The sequence below is a fragment of the Malaya genurostris genome, chromosome 3 (genome assembly GCF_030247185.1).
Source record: "Malaya genurostris strain Urasoe2022 chromosome 3, Malgen_1.1, whole genome shotgun sequence".
Taxonomy (NCBI): domain Eukaryota; kingdom Metazoa; phylum Arthropoda; class Insecta; order Diptera; family Culicidae; genus Malaya; species Malaya genurostris.
In genome coordinates, this window is record NC_080572.1 from 116,135,837 (window position 1) to 116,152,944 (window position 17,108).

Here is a 17,108-nt window from a genome sequence, read left to right on the forward strand (position 1 = left end):
ACAAGTTGTAGGAGTAGAAACAGGTATTGTAACCTTACTGTTGCACAAATTAATGACGCCAAATCCATTGTAGCAGAAGTCATTAAAAATAAATCTTTGGATCACCAAAACTTAAGAGAGAACAAAATTGTCAAACATTTGCGGGAAAAGCTTGTTTTCTATTCAAAGCTGATCATGGATTTTTTTTTTAATTGTTGTTTTATTTACCCCGGTTTTAACCTATATGGTCTTTCGACAGGGGAATTAAATGTTTAATACATGCCATTTATCACTATCTTTACGTTTCGTCTTAGACTCTTCAGTGTAGAGCAGTTGAAATTGAATTGCTTAGTGCAATCTTAAACAGTTCAATTTGAACCGCTAATCAGACGTAAAGTTATTGCTATTTGGAACACACTTATAATAAGCACAGAAGTACTGTCTTTCCTGACGTGCCGAACGAGAACAACTTTCGGTTAATACTGGCCGATTCAAATGGTCATTTATGGATCAACCTTACTTTGTGCTAAGACACTGCTAGTGCTGTTGTTATTTTTTCTTACTAGTTATATTCTATGCCCTTTTCCTTGAGGGAGAAGTAGTATCATTTGGTTCGCCATCATTCGCCCCATCCAGACCCGTGACATTATCGTTATATCGTTATAAGGACCCTCTGTATCGTTTTCAGTAATGAATAGTAATCAATGGAGAGCGTTCGATTGATTTTTGTTTCAGTCTTCGATGTACTGGGGTTACTTGTAGTTTGAGTGAAATAAGTCTTATTGTGCTTGGATATAACACAGGCTAAAAAGTCCCGGGCCTAACAAAGAGAAGATTTTTCTGGTTAAAAATTACATGTATTCATCAACGTAATCTTCATCAAAAGCAACGCAATCGTTCCAGCACCGCTCTTACATTTCAATATCACTTTTGTAGAACGATTTATCTTTTGCCTCAAAATAGGCCTCAGTTTCAGCGATAACCTCTTTATTCGTGCGAAATTTCTTACTGACGAAGATTTTTTTTTCAGGTCTGCAAACAGCCAGTAGTCGCTGGGAGCAAAATCTAGCGAATACGGTGGATGTTTTTTACCTTTAAACATGGCAAAACGCTGCTCAGAATCATCCGTTCACGTTTTTGGTCAACAGTGAGCAAACGCGGCACCCACTTTGAACAGAGCTTTCTCATAGTCAAATGCTCATGCAATATAAAGCCAACACGTTTTTTTATATATTTACGATGTCAGCTAACTCACGTAACTTCACTTTTCGATCATTCACAATGATTTTGTGGATTTTTTAAATGTTTTCTGGTGTTACCGCCTCATTTGGACGTCCACTGCGTTCTGCATCATCGGTGTCTCTACGACCACGTTTGAAGTTAGCAAACCAACATTTTATTTTTCTTTACGTTTCGTCTTAGACTCGTCAGTGCAGAGCAGTTCAAATTGAACTGCTTATTGCAAACTTAAACAGTTCAACTTGAACCGCTAAGCAGACGTAAAGTTAATGCTATTTGCAAAACACTTATATATTTGGTACCGAAGTTATGTGCCCTAAGCACAAACATAGGCTAACCCCTAAAAAACCATACCTGCATCGGCCAGAATAAGCCGAAAACAACGTTTTCGTTCGGCACGTCAGGAAAGACGTGGTACTACGGTACCAAATATATAAGTGTTTTGCAAATAGCATTAACTTTACGTCTGCTTAGCGGTTCAAGTTGAACTGTTTAAGTTTGCAATAAGTAGTTCAATTTGAACTGCTCTGCACTGACGAGTCTAAGACGAAACGTAAAGAAAAGTAAAAACGGTTATGTGTCCTAAGCACAAACATAGGCTAACCCCTAAATGACAACATTTTATTGTTGTTTCTGATGGAGTGGAGTCTCCATAGCACTTTTCGAGCCATTGCTTCGCTTGAACGGTATATTTCCCATCAAGAAGCAGTGTAAAATTTATACACAAATTTGTTTTTGATCCATTGTACTGATGATAACAAAAGCCACGTCATTCTTAGCATAACAACTCACAAACTAATGAATAGAATATCATGTAATTTGAACAGCTATCTTTTAAAAGTTAGTATGAACTGAAGAAAAGATGACTGCAATAAAACTAGCGCCATCTATGGATTACGCCCGGGACTTTTCAGCCCATGTGTTAGATGTCTTTTAGTCAATTTTCTCACACGGCTTTCCATATTGACACGTGGTCTGCTGGCTTTCATATGTGACCAGCGATCTACAAGACTACCTTCCGTCGAACTCGAAGGTCACAAAAGATGAAATTGGTTATATAAAGTGTAAATTGTATTTTATTGTTATTCGCTGCGAAATAACTTGCCTCGCTCTCAGAGGCGAATTGAACATAAATTGTATTATTTGCTTTATTGTATTAATTTATTGTAGGTCTTTTTTATGCGGTTTTTCATACGTTTTTTATGTCCCTCCGTGGTTGATGGGCTTGACGGTATTGCAAACATCATCAGATACGATTAATTATTGTTACAATTTAATATAAATATGTGTTATAACTTTTAGTTTAATTATTGAGTTTATTGAGTGAGGCATGAAACGATTTGAATAAGATGTTGATTGCAATACGCTCCAACATCCGGGGTTGGAGAGGCCGGTAGGGCTTAACTGAGCTCTTTTTTATGTTTCATTTTCATACCACCGGCCCTTATTACCGATGTGAAGTGGAAATTAAGCGAAATGAACGTACCCCACTCAGGTTTCACACGATAACGGAATAGTTGAATGGTGAATTAAGTTCATCTTTGACGTTTATTCTGTGAGGTTGTGTCGTGCTCGTGTGGGATCTGATGGATGAGGTGATATGTGAGTGAAGTATAAGTGAAGTGGAATGCAAGAACGGTAATAAAGGCCACCGTTTCAGCTCAGGACTAACGATCGACCAATAAAAGAGATAGAAAATGGGTGACGGCACCCCTATTCATCTCAAATCCATTAGTCATTTCATATATGAAAACCATTGGTTAGAGCGAGATCTGTTGTGTCTGTTCGATAGATTGACTTCGAGAGTGAGATGAGGTTAGGAGTATTTCGCGTCGCTATAACAGCGATATCGTACATTTTCTGAACTACTTTTATGCGGTATTGCTTATCAGAGATGAAGCAAAGATTTTGTATTTGATTTCATCACAATTCATTTATTGAAAGTCGAGTAATCGGTAGAATAATATGGTGACTCTATTAATGAAATGACTATTGGCACAATGAATTTAGTTAAAATCTATTCGAATTTATCTATTAGAATTATTATCTATTAGAATTTACTATTCAATCAATGTTACAATATTTGTGTGTGAAATACATATTTGTAAATATGTATATGTATGTACACATGTGTGTATATGTATGTATATATGTGTGTACGTCAGTATGCCTTGGTGCCTGTATATATTTATACATGTATGTATGTATGCGTTGTATCAAACCGTATATTATGATACCTTTCGATTGTGAGTGAAATGTTGATTGCATTACGCTCCAACATCCGGAGTTGGAGAGGCCGGTAGGGCTTAACTGAGCTCTTTTTATGTTTTATTTTCATACTACCGGTTCCTATAACCAGTGTTATAGAAGTAGAAGTTAAGTGGAGTGAACGTATCCCAATTGGGTTTCACACGATGACAACAGGTGAACGGTGAATCGAGTCCATATTTGACGTTTATTGGTGGTTTGTGTACAATGGATTACTGTGGTATGAGATAGAATATTGTAAAATAGAACGGAATAATAATGACTTAACCAATGGGCAAACCACTGATAGCTGTCAAACGATTTTCACCCAGTTTGTAGAAGAGAAGAGATAGAAATTGGGTAACGGTACCTCCATTCATCTCAAATCCATTAGTCATTTCATATACGAGAACCATTAGTTAAAGTGAGCTCTGTTATCTCTGTTTGATAGATTAATTTCAGAAGTAACATGAATTTTGGAGCATTTTGCTTCGCTAAAACAGCAGTATTGAACCACTTCCGAACTACTGCTATGCGTTATTGCTTCTTAGAGACAAGGCAAAGACTTTGTATTTATCACAATTGATTTATTAAAAGTCGAGTGATCGCTAAAATAACATGGTGACTCTACTAATGAGATGACTATTGGCACACTAGTTTTAGTTAGGATCTATCAGAGTAGAAATAGTAACTCAATGTTGTAATGCTTGCGTGTGGATTACATGTGGGTGTGTATGCATGTGTGTATGTGTGTGACTGTGTGTGTATGTATGTGTTTTTGTGTGTATATACAATATACATTTTACCGTGCCTTTGAGTGCGTTGTACCAAATTGGTAGTGATGCATTTCGATTGTGGGTCAGGAATCAGGAATCAGAACAAATTGGCTCAAATGGCACGTTCCCCTTGATATTTGGAGATTTGTGCCTTGCCACTGTCAAGGATCAACTGAAGACAACTAAATGCGAACATGCTGTAGCATTCAGTAATAGCCGTTCAACCGAGAAGGTTGTGTATAGAAGCGTACAGTTTAATAACGCTGGTTGGTTTACACGCGTTAAATACGACAACGGTTGAACTCCAGGTAGAAACCTGTTGGCAGCAGCCGTTAAAACGTATAGTCGTGCTGCATAAGAGAGCCCTAGTGCTGGGCCAAGCTGGTGAAGGAAACAACAAAGGGCGTTTCCCAAACTCTACCCAGGCCGCAATATACAGCCACAAGTGCTGAGCAGGAGAGTGCAAAGGCACATCGAAGAGGAAGAGTGCAAAGGCACATAGAAGCAGGAGAGTGCAAAGGCACACCGGTGCGAAGGCACTTCGGTGCAGAAGCATATCGGTGCGGAGCACTAGGAAGAAGGAGACAAGACAACTCGGTCTTTCCACTGCCATACAACACGCAGGTATACACCGGTGACCTGCGCTGGTTACAGCTGGCGAAGACGAAAGCAAATCGGAATTCGAGTGGTGCTGGATGTCAGGTAGCAGTAGCATCACATCATATTCTATCGCTACAGTGAGCTTCAGCATTGTATCAACGTCCAGATACATCCAACAAGAACATCTAAAGCAACGAGGATCTACACGGCAGTGCAACGGAGATAGACAACAATTTCAAGGTAGAAGTTTTTTCTTTTCCTTTTGATTGAGTACTGTGTAGTGTTGGTTTCAAATTTTATTTTAAAGTTTAGTTAAAAATTTTAATGTAATGGATGAATCCATGGACGTAAATCCTAGCATGAATCCGATACCCCCACGAACGAAAAAATATCAGGAGAGCTCTTCTGGGCCTTGGATAGTCTTTTTTAGACGTATATCAAAGCCATTAAACATTTTTCAAATTAATAAAGGTTTGACATCACGATACTCTTCAATCAAAGAGATCATAAAAGTAAATAACGATAAAATTCGTGTTGTGGTAAATAATTTGAAACACGCGAATGATATTGTCTCTTCGGAACATTTCAATAAAGAGTATAAAGTTTACATACCCTCCAAAGATGTCGAAATTGACGGTGTTGTTACCGAAGCGAGTCTTTCGGTAGATGATTTACTCAAGCATGGTGTTGGTCGTTTCAAGAACTCTATGCTTGAGGGTGTGAAAATACTGGAGTGCAAACAACTGTACTCAGTAGTTCATGAAGAGGGAAAAAAAGTTTATCGCCCATCAGACTCGTTTCGAGTGACATTTGCCGGGTCTGCGTTGCCGTCCCATGTCTATGTCAATAAAATTCGCCTCCCTGTTCGGCTTTTTGTTCCAAATGTAATGAATTGTACGAACTGCAAAAAATTCGGCCACACAGCTACTTACTGTAGTAATAAACCAAAATGTATTAAGTGTGAAGGGCCTCATAAAGATAATGATTGCAACAAGGAAATTGAAAAATGTATTTATTGTGGGAATAGTCCTCATGATGATATTTCAGTATGCACTGCATTTAAAGTGCACAAAGACAAAATTAAGCTTTCTTTAAAAGCACGGTCTAAGCGCACATATGCAGAAATGCTTAAAACGGTCATTGATGTCCCCCCTTTGGAAACCGAAAACGGGTTTTCAAATCTAGAGGAACCAGAGGACTCTGACTCTGACGAAAATAGTGAAGGTAATTCGTTTATCACTACCCAAGGGTCAGTTAAGAGAAAGAAGTCTTCCTCCAAATTACCAAAAAAGACACCTAAAATTTCATCTTCAAAAAAAGATCCCCGTGTTAAACAAAAAAAGTCAAAACCAAAGACTGTGCCTCCTGGTTTGTCAAATTCACAAACCAATCCAGGATCTAGTACTGAAAAAGATAATAATCCAGTGGGCTCCATTTCACAGCCACCAACAGGATTACTGAAGTTTTCGGAAATTGTTGAATGGATTTTCTCAGCATTCAATATATCTGAACCCTTAAAGACCCTCATAATGGCATTCCTTCCAATAGCTAGAACCTTTTTGAAGCAGTTATCAGCTCAATGGCCAATTGTCTCAGGTTTTGTATCTTTTGATGGATAATTTATCACCCGTCGCAAATGATACAATCACTGTCCTGCAGTGGAATTGTCGAAGCATCATGCCAAAACTTGATTCATTTAAAATATTATTGCATAGTCAAAAATGTGATGTATTTGCTTTATGCGAAACATGGCTTACTTCAAACATAGCTTTAAATTTTAATGATTTTAACATTATACGTCTCGATAGAGACTCTCCGTATGGTGGAGTGCTTTTGGGAATTAAGAAATGCTATTCCTTTTATAGATTAAACATCCCTTCAACTTCTAGTATAGAAGTTGTTGCTTGCCAAATAAACATTAAAGGCAAAGATATTTGCATAGCTTCGGTTTATATTCCTCCAAAAGCACAAGTTGGACAGCAACAGCTTAATGAAATGGTTGAAGCCCTTCCTGCACCACGATTGATTTTGGGGGATTTAAATTCGCACGGTATTATGTGGGGTTCCGTTTACAATGATAGCAGATCATCTTTAATACAAAACATTTGTGACAATTTTAGCATGACGGTATTAAATATGGGTAGCATGACACGGATCCCAAGACCTCCGGCACGCCCAAGTGCATTAGATCTATCTCTTTGCTCAACATCAATTCGACTAGATTGCACCTGGAAAATACTGCCTGATTTACACGGTAGCGATCATTTACCAATCATCATCTCAATTAGCAGTAGCAATTGCATTGCTACTTCCGCTAGTATTCCATATGATTTGACAAAAAATATCGACTGGATTAAATACCAAAGTAGTATCTCTAGTATTTTGAATTCAATGGAAGAGCTCCCTCCACTTGAAGAATATGACTTCCTCATTTGTTCGATTCTGGAGGCAGCAGAACAATCCCAAACTAAACGCTTTCCTGGGCCAACGACTAACAGAAGGCCTCCCAACCCCTGGTGGGACAAAGAGTGCTCAGAGGCTAAACTCGCAAAACAAAATGCTTGCAAGACGTTTCTAAAACGGGGAGGAGGAACTCCTCAGAATTTTGAAAAACTTATGGTTTTAGAAACCAAGTACAAGAGCATACTTCGAGCCAAAAAATGTAGCTATTGGAGACATTTTGTCGAAGGTTTGTCAAGAGATACCTCAATGAGCACTCTTTGGAACACGGCCAGACGAATGAGGAATCGTACCGTGGGCAATGAGAGTGATGAATACTCGAACCGATGGATATTTGACTTTGCTAGGAAAGTTTGCCCAGATTCTGTTCCTACGCAGAGCATTATACGGGAATCTCCTCCAAATAATGGTTTTATTAATAACCCATTTTCAATGATGGAATTTTCTATAGCACTCTTGTCTTGTAACAATAACGCTCCAGGGTTGGACAGAATTAAATTCAACTTGGTGAAGAATCTGCCCAACCTCGCAAAAAGACGTTTGTTGGAATTGTTCAACAAGTTTCTTGAGCAAAATATTGTTCCACCTGACTGGAGACAAGTGAAAGTTATCGCCATTCAAAAACCGGGGAAACCAGCTTCCAATCACAACTCATATAGACCCATTGCGATGTTGTCCTGCATCAGAAAATTGTTCGAAAAAATTATTCTACGACGTCTCGACACTTGGGTCGAGACGAACGGTTTGTTGTCAGATACTCAGTTTGGCTTCCGTAGAAATAAAGGGACGAATGATTGTCTTGCATTACTTTCGTCTGACATCCAAATTGCCTTCGCTCAAAAGCAACAAATGGCATCTGTATTTTTAGACATTAAAGGAGCATTTGATTCAGTTTCCATTGATGTTCTTTCAGACAAGCTTCACCAAAATGGACTCCCAGCGGTTATAAATAATTATTTGCACAACCTTTTGTCAGAGAAACACATGCATTTTTCACATGGCGATTTGGTAACACTCAGAAATAGTTACATGGGTCTCCCGCAAGGCTCATGCCTCAGTCCGCTCCTCTATAATTTTTACGTAAATGACATTGACAGCTGTCTAGTAATCCCATGTACACTAAGACAATTGGCAGATGATGGCGTGGTTTCAGTTACTGGACCCAAAGCTGTTGATCTGCATAAACCATTGCAAGATACCTTAGATAACTTGTCCGATTGGGCTGTTCATCTTGGTATCGAATTCTCTGCGGAGAAAACAGAGTTAGTCGTCTTTTCAAGAAAGCATGATCCCGCGCAGCTTCAGCTCCATATGATGGGAAGAATGATCCAACAGGTTTTAACTTTTAAATACCTCGGGGTGTGGTTCGATTCCAAATGCACGTGGGGAGGACACATTAGGTTTCTGATAACAAAATGCCAACAAAGAGTAAATTTTCTTCGAACAATAACAGGATCTTGGTGGGGTGCTCATCCGGAAGATCTAATAAAATTGTATCAGACAACGATACTTTCAGTGATGGAATATGGATGCGTTTGCTTTCGTTCCGCTGCAAACTCTCATATTATCAAACTGGAGCGAATTCAGTATCGTTGTTTGCGAATTGTTTTAGGGTGCATGCATTCGACACATACAATGAGTCTTGAAGTTCTGGCGGGAGTTCTTCCATTAAAAGATCGATTTTGGGAGCTTTCATCACGCCTGCTAATAAGATGTGAGGTGCTGAATCCCATGGTAATTAATAATTTCGAACGACTAGTCGAGCTTCGATCTCAAACAAAATTCATGACAGTATATTTTAACCATATGTCACAGGAAATCAACCCTTCAAGATATATTCCTATCCGTGTCAGCCTCCTAAATGTCCCTGACTCAACTTTATTTTTCGATACATCCATGCAGCGCGAAGTGCGTGGAATCCCGGATCATCTACGTTCGACGGAAATCCCAAAAATATTTTCAAGTAAGTTCAGGCATATTGACTCTGAGAAAATGTTTTACACGGACGGATCGCGAATTGAAGAAGCGACAGGGTTTGGTATGTTCAACAATAATGTTTCGGCCTCATTTAGGCTTCAAGAACCTGCATCTGTTTATATAGCAGAGCTAGCAGCAGTTCAATATAGTTTGAGTGTAATCGTCACATTAATTCCAAACCATTATTTCCTCTTCACAGATAGTCTGAGTGCAATTGAAGCCATTCGCTCAAACATGACTGGCAAGACTGAACCGTTTTTCCTGGGCAAAATAAAACAGTGCCTGAACGACATATTGAACAATAATTATCTAATCACTATAGTCTGGGTCCCGGCTCATTGCTCCATTCCTGGCAATGAAAGAGCCGATATTTTAGCCAAACGTGGTGCTATTGAGGGTGAAATTTATGAGAGACCAATTGCTTTCAACGAATTCTATAGCTCGTCTCGCCAAAGAACACTTGCCAGCTGGCAAGCTTCTTGGGATAAAGATGATCTGGGTCGGTGGATGCACTCAATTATTCCGAAAATATCGACAAAGGCATGGTTCAGGGGACTGGATGTGAGTAGAGATTTCATTCGTGTGATGTCTAGACTCATGTCCAATCACTACACGTTAGATGCACATCTCCTTCGAATTGGGCTCTCCGAGACTAATCATTGTGCTTGTGGCGAAGGGTATCGAGATATTGATCATGTCGTTTGGACATGCGTGGAGTATCGTGATGTCAGATCTCAACTAATAAATTCTTTGCGTACCCAAGGTAGACTATCCAATATCCCAGTTCGAGACATTCTTGCTTGTCGTGACCTTTCATACATGAAACTTATTTATCATTTCATAAAGAAAACTGGAGTTTCAATTTAATAAAGGCCCCTTTCAAGACTTAGTTCTGATCCCAGCTGCGTCCATGAGTTCAACCAATAGCTAAATTAGAATAAAAATAATGTAATGATACAAACAAACTCGAAACAGTTTATGAAATTATTAACAAAATGTCTGAAAATAACAGCTTATTTTATAATTTATAGAAGTTAATCGTTTGGTTCAAATAATATTTCCGAGTAGATTTCATAATTAATGACGAGTTACCTAAGATGATATTTAAGTAATAAGAGAATATGTTTTAATAAATGCAAAACGTTGTGACTATGTTAGAATTAAATTAGGATAAGAATATTATGTAAAAGTGATGCTACGGCGAAGAAAAACTTATGTAAACTGCCTTAAGAAATAAACGTATTTATGAAAAAAAAAAACATGCTGTAGCAATACTTATGGGACCCAAGGGTCAATATAATTTAAATAAAAATGCATGTTCTCAGTTTTTTTTCCCGTCAAACCATCATGACCGGCCGTACAAAGATGTCATTAAAAAAACACTAATCCTTTTTTGTCTCTCTTTTTTTTTTCGGAAATGGATGACTGAGCATAACCAAGAAATTCGGAATAAAGAATAAGATACCCAAGAAAAGCAGAAACAAATGTGATAAATGTGGAGCTGAAAAATTGGAAAATAATTTAATTAACACTCTTAGGAAATCTTAGATACAAAATGGAACATCGGTAAGACTAAAAAGACCATTGCATACAACTAACTTTTACATTTCAGGGAATAAAATAACATCAGCAAAAGTACGGAATGGAAATAAAATAGAAGGACAACGAAAGACATTTACGAAACACAATTGAATAGAACACTGGAATTAAGGTAAAACAGAATATTAACTATGACCAAAGGTAAGAAAACCAACATGAATAAATAATAGAAACTGTTGGGTAATAATATAATTTCCTCATATTGAAAGAGGCGTTTATATGGCGCGCATGCGCTAATTCGGCTTGATACAAATTAACGGGTAGGGCAATACATTTTGGACAGGGCTGTAAAAAGCTGATTGGAACCCTTTCCCCACCAAAATGTAATATAAGGATAAGGTTTTTCATACGTTTTTTATGCAGCTTTTCTACACGAATTTTCAGTCATCCAGTTTTCTTGTTTTTTTTTTCTTATAAAGGGTGATTTTTTAAGAGCTTGAGAACTTTTTTAAACAATAAAACGCATAAAATTTGCAAAATCTCATCGGTTCTTTATTTTAAACGTTAGATTGGTACATGACATTTACTTTTTGAAGATAATTTCATTTAAATGTTGACCGCGGCTGCGTCTTAGGTGGTCCATTCGGAAAGTCCAATTTTGGGCAACTTTTTCGAGCATTTCGGCCGGAATAGCCCGAATTTCTTCGGAAATGTTGTCTTCCAAAGCTGGAATAGTTACTGGCTTATTTCTGTAGACTTTAGACTTGACGTAGCCCCACAAAAAATAGTCTAAAGGCGTCAAATCGCATGATCTTGGTGGCCAACTTACCGGTCCATTTCTTGAGATGAATTGTTCTCCGAAGTTTTCCCTCAAAATGGCCATAGAATCGCGAGCTGTGTGGCATGTAGCGCCATCTTGTTGAAACCACATGTCTACCAAGTTCAGTTCTTCCATTTTTGGCAACAAAAAGTTTGTTAGCATCGAACGATAGCGATCGCCATTCACTGTAACGTTGCGTCCAACAGCATCTTTGAAAAAATACGGTCCAATGATTCCACCAGCGTACAAACCACACCAAACAGTGCATTTTTCGGGATGCATGGGCAGTTCTTGAACGGCTTCTGGTTGCTCTTCACTCCAAATGCGGCAATTTTGCTTATTTACGTAGCCATTCAACCAGAAATGAGCCTCATCGCTGAACAAAATTTGTCGATAAAAAAGCGGATTTTCCGAATGGACCACCTAAGACGCAGCCGCGGTCAACATTTAAATGAAATTATCTTCAAAAAGTAAATGTCATGTACCAATCTAACGTTTAAAATAAAGAACCGATGAGATTTTGCAAATTTTATGCGTTTTATTGTTTAAAAAAGTTCTCAAGCTCTTAAAAAATCACCCTTTAATTATATGCATCAATGAGATCTAGTGTTATCCCGAATTATTTTTTTTAATCAACTCTCTGACAGAATATTTTGATTTTTTTTTGAGATTACACCAGATCTGGACGTTTCATGCATTTCTAATTTTGTTTAATTACGTCATTTCATTGCCTAATCATTCTTATCAACATCAAATGGCTGCTTTTCACCATATGATTCACAGAATGCTGACTTTACCTCTTAAGGAAAGGGCAATGATACAACAAAAACAAATATTTTCAAAATGATCGAAAATGAATATCCGGAGCGGTCAATTCAGATAGTGAACAATAAATAGGTAAGATTATTACAACACAACTTTATCTTACCTAACAGCTATAGTCCTAGGGTGTCCTTTGCTGTATCAAGCATACGTCTCCACATAATTCGGTCCATGGCTGCTCGTCGCCAGCCACACAAGGCACTGTCGCCAGCCACACAAGGCAGTGGATGGTGATCTGAGATCGCCATCCACTTGATCGATCCACCTTGCTCGCTGCGCTCCTCTTCTACTTGTATCAGTCGGATTAGATTCAAGAACCATTTTCACTGGACTGTCGTCCGACATCCTTATGACATGCCCAGCCCATCGTAGACGTCCGATTTTAGCTGTCCGTACGATGGGTGGTGGTTCTCCTAGCAGCTGTTGCAAATCGTGATTCATACACCGTCTCCACGTTCCGAGTTAGCCCTAATCGTAGTAAATCATGATTTTACTGATTAAACAAATGAAAAGTTTAGGGCAATACTCCATTTTATGTTTAAGTGAGAAGTTCAGTAAAAGTTTCGAAACATCGTATTGTCCCACACACAGGTTTCATGGTACACAATCCATTGGAGATGAGGCCAACATCCCATGTTTCGTTCAACAATTGTGAATGTTTGGCAGCAATTCTTAATGGATTAGAAAGCATTTCTTAGTTGTTATCAACAGCACATCGAACGGATGCTTTTGCTGGATTTCTGTTAAATTTTAGAATAGTTTGCATAATATGATTGCAAAAGAAATAACAGGTAACATGTTTAATAAAATTATGAAAAACTCTTAGGAGCCTTCATGTTTTTGAGTGGGCTAATGATTGTCCTAATTTCATCATAATTTGTCTCAGTAATGTCATCTTGAGACAATACTAGTGTTGTAATCTTGGTATTGATTTCAATAGGATTCACAAAATTCAAAAAGCTGTCGACTTTGACCTTGTCCACCGTTTACCATGAGTATTTGATTTTCTTTTTTGAGAGCTGAAATTGGTTTCTGAGAGTTTGTGAAAAACCTTAGAAAGGCTTAGAAGATGGTTTGATTTGTTCAGTGAATGTTTAATTTATATTAAACATCATTACCTATGGATTTCATAGTAGGATTCACAAGAATGCGGGTGTTGATGTCGACGAAGAATCAAACTTAGATCATCTCAGTCACTAGAGACATAGATTGTTGTTGTTTTTCCAGAGTGACAAAAGTCCATTTTAAGAATTTTAGAAGGATTTTGTTCTGTTTCGCCAAAATTCAATTTTGAAAGAATATCGTATATGTTGTTAGATGGAATCGGAAGGAGAATTGTTTCTTGTTCATTTTTAACCTTGAGTATACTTTTTTAGACTATTATACTAGGCTAATATAGTATTGGAACAAACTAGAGATGGGCAATCCGTTCACGAACAGTTCAACGAGTTATTCCTCTTCGAAGAGTGAGTGAATTTGAGTTCTTTATTTAAGAGTGATAGTTCTCTATATAGAACTGAAAAAAAAACCGAATTCTTAGAGGATGTATACAAGTTAGTTGCGTTTTTCGGAATGTTTGCTGGTTTGAGAAATCTGGTAGAAGTTACACACATTCGTGACCTTTGATAACGTATAAAAAAATGATTGTTGGTAGAAATACACTCAAAAAGTACTTACTAATTTTGAATCTGTAATCTGTAGCTCTCATATTATTTTCAAAGAAACATACAAAGTTTCAGAAGAACGAAACCAAAAAGGTTAAAACAGGGATAAAATAAATCATATATAAAAAAGAAAAAAGAAAGAACGGTTCAATAGAACTAATTCTTTCGGTAGAACTATTAAGTTCTGAGCGATTCTTTGTAATGAACGGTTTTGTCCATCTCTAGAATACACTCCTAGTAGTCTTAAGAACTACTGATTTTGCAGAAAGCCTTAATAAGACTTATTTAGTGGTAGTCTTACAAAAGACTGAATAGTTCGGATAATAAAAATTTCAATTTTAATTATAAGGCTTTAAATTTAATTCCTAATTATTTGGCTTTCAAATGACTGATGGTATTTCTGACTACCTAGAAAACACTAGCAATAATCGAATTTGGGGTAAAAACTGCACTTAAGAGAATTATTGAAGAGAACATGAAGTCTGAATAAAATGTGTTAATTTTTAGACAAAGTTTCAAAAATGTTGATGCGGTATTCCTTCGTGAAATGCAAGACTATGTTTCTTGTTTTAATCATACTGTTACCTCGAATTAATTTGAAATAGTCAAAAAGATTAAGTTTTTCTCTTGAAGAGCTAGTACATACGAATAACTTCAGTAGCAAAGTAACAGACGAAATAAAGATTGAATACATTGAGCTGGGTGGTACTGTTGGTTCTAAGGATGAATATTTGGACAAATTGTGGATGAGGTTTTTAAACGTCGTTCCAAGAATTATTTAAATCTTAAATCTTCTATTAAGCAAATCATCATACTTAAACAAAAACGTTTTGAAAGTTTTGTGGCTTAGCGTTTCGTTACTCTTACTTTTCAGTCGTAGACCACGCGGGTCATTGCTGTATACTGGAGGCATCTCCTTTCAACTCGGTTCATGGCTGTTCGCCGCCAGCCTCAGTAGCTGCGAAAGGTCTCAATTTGATCGATCCATCTTGCCCGCTGCGCGCCTCTTCTTATACCGGTCGGATCATTATCGATGATCATTTTAACCGGGGTGTTCTCCGACATTCTAACAACAAGCCCGGCCCACCGTAACCGCGCGACCTTGGCCGTTTGGACGAGGGTTGGTTCTCCCAGCAACTGTTGCAGTTCATGGTTCATTCGCCTTCTCCACTTATCAGCGTTTCGTTGATAATGCTATATTGAATACTGGGAGCGTAATTAACAAAACTGTTGTCGAACCGAAGAAACGGTTTCTAATCAAGATTAGAGCTTATATTTTCACTCTGCAGATTTCCACCTTTTCACACTTTTCACAACCGGAAGTCGGATCCGGATGAAATTCGTATGGGACCACGAGAAAATCGGTTCAGCCATCTCTGAGAAAATTGATCGCTCAAAAACATTACATACATACATGCATACAAAATATCTGATCTTTTCGAACTGATTCGAATGGTATATGACACTCAGCCCTCCGGGTCTTGGTTCCAAAATTGGTTTTCACAGTGATTGCATAACTTATCTATATGAGAAAGCCAAGAACGACCCATTGTTATGTGCACTTGGCATAATGAATATTTTCTATTTCTAAATCGAAATAATCAAAAAATACTTTATTTCTCAACTCTCGATGTTCTTTTGGATATGACATTTCTAGAAATATTCAAAAAAATATTGAACATAGGCGATTTGAGCCTGTTCTAAAAACCGGGAATTTTTTGTCTCGCACAACCGGGAAAAAGCCGGGAAATTGAAATCGGCAATTCACTTGCCACCCTGGTTTCCGTAATCTTCTCAAGGTTACGTACCACAATATCAATATCGTCAGCGAAGCCAAAACGTTGTACGGACTTTCGGAAGATCGTGCCACTCGTGTCGATCCCCGCTCTTCGAATCACACCTTACAAGGCAATATTAAACAAGGTACAAGAGAGTCCATCACCTTGCCGTAGCCCTCTCCGAGATTCGAAGGGACTCGAGAGCATCCCAGATACTCGAACGTAGAACATCACTCTATCCATCGTTGCTTCGACCAACCGTGTCAGTTTATCCGGAAAACCCTATTCGTGCATTATCTGCCATAGCTGTTCTCGATCGATTGTGTCGTATGCCGCTTTGAATTCAATGAATAGGTGATGCGTGGATACGTTGTATTCACGACACTTCTGGAGTACTTGTCTAATCGCGAATATGTGATCCGTAGTGGCGCGGGCTCCAGTAAATCCCACTTGATACGGCCCTACGAATTCCTTAGCTATTGGTGATAGACGACGGCAAAGGATTTGAGAGAGTTCCTTGTAGGCGGCGTTCAGCAATGTGACTGCGCGGTAATTGCAACAATCTAGCTTATCGCCCGTTTTGTAAACGGGACATACCACTCCATCCATCCATTCGTGCGGTAGAATCTCCTCCTCCCCAACCTTAGAAATCATCCAGTGCAGTCTAGCCAGTGCCTCTCCGCCATGTTTGAGCAGCTCGCCTGGTAACTGGTAGCTTGCCGATCTCCTCACTTATCTCCGACAGATCAGGTGCTGGGAATCTGTCGTCGGCTGAGCGTGCACCCAGATTGATTCCTGTGCCGTTCTCTGTATCTTGTACTTCGCCATTCAGATGCTCGTCATAGTACTGCTTCCACTTGTCGATCCCCTCACGTTCGTTCGTGAGAAGGTTACCACTATTTCGGCCTGTGGCGTGTAGCCTTTACATGAGCGGTTCACCTTTTCATAGAACTTCCGTGTGTCATTTGCGCGGTACAGCTGTTCCATCTCTTGGCGATCTTAGTCTGCCTGGTGGCGCTTTTTCCTCCGGAAAACAGTGTTCTGTCTGTTCCGTGCCTGTCTGTATCGTTCCTCGTTCGCCCTCGTGCGGTGTTGCAGCATCCTCGCCCTTGCTGCATTCTTCTCTTCGACCAACTGCTGACATTCGCCGTCAAACCAGTCATTTCCTCGATTCGATAACCTCGTACCTAGTATGGTTGCAGCAACC

The 17,108-nt window shown here is 38.6% G+C and overlaps 1 protein-coding gene across 4 annotated transcripts in view; it reads left to right on the forward strand.

Moving 5' to 3' along the window:
- The window catches only part of LOC131439541 (probable helicase with zinc finger domain), a 51,026-nt gene that overhangs the window by 1,828 nt on the left and 32,090 nt on the right, over positions 1-17,108 (forward strand). The window lies entirely within an intron of this gene.